At 38.7% G+C, this 5,565-nt stretch overlaps 1 protein-coding gene across 3 annotated transcripts in view; it reads right to left on the bottom strand.

Moving 5' to 3' along the window:
• The window catches only part of LOC135198788 (uncharacterized), a 44,670-nt gene extending 40,015 nt beyond the window's left edge, over positions 1-4,655 (bottom strand). Inside the window, exon 1 of one of the 3 annotated variants that reach the window (XM_064226733.1) lies at positions 4,509-4,655. The gene's annotated coding sequence lies outside the window, so the exon portion shown is untranslated. The other 2 variants (XM_064226732.1, XM_064226731.1) reach the window with 2 other exon arrangements.
• Positions 4,656-5,565: the final 910 nt, after the last annotated feature.

The following is a 5,565-nucleotide window of genomic DNA, read 5'->3' on the forward strand; positions in this document are numbered from 1 at the left end:
GAGTTGCTAATGAGCGCTGAGCTCTCTCAAGAATTTGAAAACGCGATTCATCGGCCGAATGAATCCCATAAAAGCGAAGACAGAGGCTCGAAGAGCCTGATGTCACAGCGTTAGATGAAATGCATTAAAGTCGGCAACAAAAACGTAACTGAAAGTGTGGAAATCAATAATCCCGCAAACGAATCAATTTAAGGAGAATATTATGTGTGAAATGAAAAATGATTCCGGACGTTTATCAAAGGTAAAATAAGTAAATCGGTAAAATATTCTCCAGTGTAAGACCAGTTAACTATTTATTAACCACCGGTATATTTGTCTCTTTAAATTAAACCTCCTAAAGCCACGCCCAGTTCTGGAAACCCTATTATTAACGGTCAAGGTCTCAGTTAGAACGCCAAAGCGAAGCTGAAACTTGCTAGAGTAATTATTTACTTGTATCAATGTTTCCACCTGTTTCTGCGCAGTTAGCACCTCAAAGGAATCGTAGTCTTGTGCTGAAGAGAATCATTACACTAATCATTATACATGCAGATGTGTAATGCTGATATGTCTTCTCATTTTGTCTCTTATGCATAATATGCACATTACACATTGCCTTTCTATATTTCCGTCTATCTGTTTGTTTCAGTGTTCTGTGAAGAATTTACTTGCTTAATATCTAACGAGACATTAGTAAAAAATGATGTTTGTGATATACATTATTTAAAGGAAAGCAGTTATGTTTTCATTCTCTTCGTGATAGGACGTTATTTCATTATAGGTGAAAACAGCAATGAACAAAAATAAGTTAGTTTGCAAAACGTCCTTAGAAAACGTATACGTTATTTCAGTTTACAAAAGTGAATTGAACCGTTTAATGTACGTAACAGTCTGTAAGGTAACGGGACCAGATTTTTTTTTTCTTTTTACAAAAATATGTTTAAATCCTGATTTTATTTAGTCCTTTGACAATTCTTTGTAAGAGTAGTATATGTGCTTGAGTCTGTATACTTGTCCACTTGCATATAGTATATATATATATATATATATATATATATATATATATATATATATATATTATATATATATATATATATATATAAGTGTATGTATGTATGTATATATATATATATATATATATATATTATATATATATATATTATATATTATTATATACATATATTGTGTGTGTTTGTGTGTATGCATGTCTAATTCAATTTACATTTTTACGGGTATGGATCATGAGCATTACTAAGAAATATGTAAAAAGAAAAAATGTTGTCGACTTGAGAATAAAGCTTTAAGGAGAGTATTGGGGCTCTGATGGCAGGATAGAGTTAGAAACGATACAATGAGGAAAATTGTATGTAAACGAGATGATGATGAAAGCGAGACAAAGATGGCTTTGATATGCACTCAGCACCACCCAGAGGACAATACTACGTGAGGATGTCAGCTGGACTATTGTGGGCACCAGAAGAATGAGGAGATCTGGGCCTACTTGGAGGAGTCCGAGACGGGAGGCTGAAGATGACTGGAGTTTTATGGAGGAAAAAGAACAGAAAAGACGGGAGTGGAACTTTCTATATATTTATGCGTAACTTGTCGGTGCAGGACTAAACAGATGTGTGCTCTGCCTTGGTAGTAAACTCCAAATATCCTGACTGAACATGGCAGAAGACCGTATGTACAAGGTGAGGAGCAATTTTCACTAGCAAAGTGAAAAGGCCTCCCGTGGCCGAGCTGAAGCTGTACTTAGTGGCTTGAATTTGACCAAAAACAAAACACTAAAGCACGAGACACAAACAGGGAATGAGAAAGAGCGAGTGGGCGACGTGAAGGCAGGATAGGAATAGAAATCTGGAGGGGGTCCTGGTTGCTTGACTGCTGGAGTGATGCGTCACGACGAAGATGGATGAAGGAAAGCATCACAAGCCCAAGAAAGGTTTGCCTCTTTTCACACAATGGAAAGAAGAAGACAGCTGACATTGTGTAGTTTGAAGGGTCTGAGACAGAAGTAGGATAAACTTCAGGCTTATAAAGACGACCGACACTAGACATAAGAGGAAGTTGGCGGAGTCCAATAATGTTTTGAGCTCACACACTCACATATGAACATCCAGTTTTTCACCTCACCACTAAATGGAATCCATACAAATCACATCTCGTTTGTACATAGAAATCACGTCTATAGCTCATGTTTACATAGAAAACAAGATTACATACATTTAGCTAATAACTTTAATATTGTAATAAGAGAAAGTTACTTTAACTTTTAACCATAACAGTGTTGTTAACACAACTCTTATTGAAGTACATAGAAACAGATATAGGTTTATATTCAGTGGATTTTAGCTATTGTTGACCATATAATACAACAGTCACTGAAGCACAGAGGGACATATATAAGCTTATGCATGCAGTGTATGAACTCTGAGAAGACGTGCTGCGAAGTATAAGAATGGATATTACATTCAGATCTATAAGTAACCGACTTTACGACGACCTTTCGGAAATAGGTGCTAGTCTGTTCGTGGGGCTACGACGTGAAATGCCGCTGTGATTGTTTTAAATGTGTATTGCAGATGGTTTGAGAAAGTTCTGGATGGGGAAATGAACACGATTGGAAGTTGTTGGCGGAAGTCGCGTTGAAGAGTCGGTCACGCATATGGTAGGAATGGTTGATATCTGGTAATAGGCTTTAAATATATTTATTTACGAGATAGGGAAGCTTAATCCAGTTGCGACTAGTGATAGTTGAATTTTAAAAGGCTGGATGGAAAATAATAAAGTTTGTAGCCTGAGACGCCTTTGAATGTGAACGAGAGATTATTGTACAAAAGGTAAGTAATAGAAGGGGACCTAACAAGAGCGGTAGACGGTAAGAAAAATGGAAATGATAAACGGTGATAGCAAGAAGGGAAGCAATAGTTTTACAGACGTGCTAGAAAAAGAAATATACAGAAATGTGAATAAGAGAATGTAACGAGACAAGAAAGTAAAAATCACTGTACAAAAGCAGTTTAGAGAGAGAGAGAGAGAGAGAGAGAGAGAGAGAGAGCTGATTGGCAAGTTGGGATTCCCACAGAAGACAAAATAAGCAGTGAAAGGGGCGGGAATGCAATGCCTTCGATGTGAGAATGCAAAGAATGAATGTCACAAAAAGGTTGAAAACCAAAGTTTGCTTGATGAAGCTGATTCATTGCGTTCGAAAATGCTGGGGATATGTAGTCTGTGCATGTAGGGGCCAAAAAAGAAAGAAAAATGCTGAGCTCGATGATCAGTTGATCAATGTTATTTATAGGCAAGAAAGCCCGATGAATGTCGTAATGATCGAGGAGTGTGAATGTTGTAAGACGTCCGCTCCAAGGATGAATGAAAGTCACTGGTAGGTCATACAGTGTTTGAGTGGGACCGAGAAGTCTATACACACCCTTAAAGAGGGTTTGTCGAGAGTATGGCCATTGTCACCAAAGCCTTTCGAAGCTACTCTACTATTACAGGGTTTCATCCTATATTCGGTATCAGCGTCAACAAAAGAATGTACGGTATCTTATTTTGTTGTGGAGGGAGAGCGGTTTAAAGTGCTACAAAAACATGCGCTGTGATCATTGCTGAGATTTTTTTTTTTTTTACGTTACTTAACAATAAATACCTTTTATCAATTCGATTCACAAAGCAGTGAAATATGATCACATTAGCTTCGTCGGAAGACCTTGCCGGACATACCTGTGCGTAACACCTTACAAAACTAAAAATACAACGCTTACGAAACTAATCCTCTTTCGCTGCTGTAGGTTCCACGGCCGTAAAGACAGGCAGACAAACATACAGACTGGCAGCATGGCATTAAGATAAGCAGCCTGACGTGGTAGGGCTGCACTTAGAGTATCATGTAGCCAAGCTTTGATAAATATTTCTTCCTTCTGTAATGTGTACCAAACAAATGTTTTGTAAATTGAAGAATGATAAATGGCTTTATAAAAGGAACAATCATTATGAAAAGAGCAAATCAGCTGCCTAGATGAGACACATGAGCTCATTGTGACAGAGAATTCAAAGTGGTTTTGCAATATTCTCACACAAGGTCATCAGTGGCATTTTCCCTTTTGCTCTGCTTGTGCCAGATTAAATTCTGAAATGAATTAGAGACATAGTAGCATTTCGCCTTTGGGTAAATGACCGTCCCTTTATGCCCTCACTTCAACGAAGAGGTGATGCAAGAAGTTTCACTCGACTCAACATTTTTTCATTTTCAATTTCCCTTTTTCCCGAGCTGGTCGGTCAGTTTACCAAGCGACAACTTCCCCTACGTGTAAGGGCAAATCTTGTTTGTCTGAACACCAATAAACAACTAATGTCACATTCGATAAGCTCTTTTCGTTAACGAATTATTGTCGTACACTGCAACACTTCTACACACGCACCTGACCTAGTCTCTACTGTGTTACGAACTCTCTCTCCTCTTCGGATACCTTCTTGCACGTGTGGGAGGTTGCCAGCTTTCCTAATGTGATCGGTGATTTTACCTCCAGTTCTCCCGACTTCTCTTCGCTGTTGCTAGAGTAACGATGTTGCAGAGGGAACATTTACTCTCGGGTTGTGGTGCAGAGTCACCGAGAATACCACCCCAGCATTTTAGACGTGTGACTTCATTTTGGTTGATGACGTAGGCCCTGGATGGCTTGGCAACCCTCCTCCAGTGAAAGTGACTTAGCGAAGGTGTGCACTGGGCCGAACCAGACCTGCATGGGTTGGCTTGTGACGTCGCTGCAAATGTTTGTTTTTGAATAAAGAGGCAAATACGTTGAGACGTCTTTTCTGTCCAAATATCCTTCGGATTGAACGCACACTGGCTCGTCATCGTCCTCCTCCGCACGAGGTTTTCAAGGCCGTTTGGAGGTTTTGGGAAAAAACGGGGGAAATAAGTCGCTACGACGTCCTGATATTAGGGTTATTGGACACGGTTATTGTCGTCCTGGGGGATTCCAGCGCTGTCGCAGGAGTGACGGAAGGATACCTCGTTGTCTCTGCTGGACAGATTTCCAGGGTGATAGTTACATTCGATCAGGTACACGGAGAAAATGGCTGCGTTTTAGTTTACAGTCAGGAAATTTGATAGATTTGTATCTTTTTGACGTCATTTCAACTTGCAAGGATGTCGAATCGAGGTTGTTTTATGGAGTAGCGTAACGATAGCAGCAATCTGTTGCATGAGGTGCGGTAATTGTTCTCGGTACCTGACTTTTTCCCGTGATTAGCATGTGACGGTTCCTGGACGTCTTGCTGCTTCTTTCTTCGACTCTCTTGAGATGAAATTACCGAGGTGGTGCAGTCCTTTTCTTCTCATAATAATTAATGATAATAATAAGTAAGGGGTAGCTTACAGAAAAGTTAATAATAATAATAATTAATAGTAATAATTCATAAAGAAGGAGTATCTTACAGGAAATAATAATAATAATAATAATAATAATAATAATAATAATAATAATAATAATAATAATAATAATAATAATAATAGTACAAAAGTACTACAGAAGATGGATGCCGGGTACCAACTCAAGAAAAAAGGCAACAGAATCA

Source organism: Macrobrachium nipponense, chromosome 22 (assembly GCF_015104395.2).
Source record: "Macrobrachium nipponense isolate FS-2020 chromosome 22, ASM1510439v2, whole genome shotgun sequence".
Taxonomy (NCBI): domain Eukaryota; kingdom Metazoa; phylum Arthropoda; class Malacostraca; order Decapoda; family Palaemonidae; genus Macrobrachium; species Macrobrachium nipponense.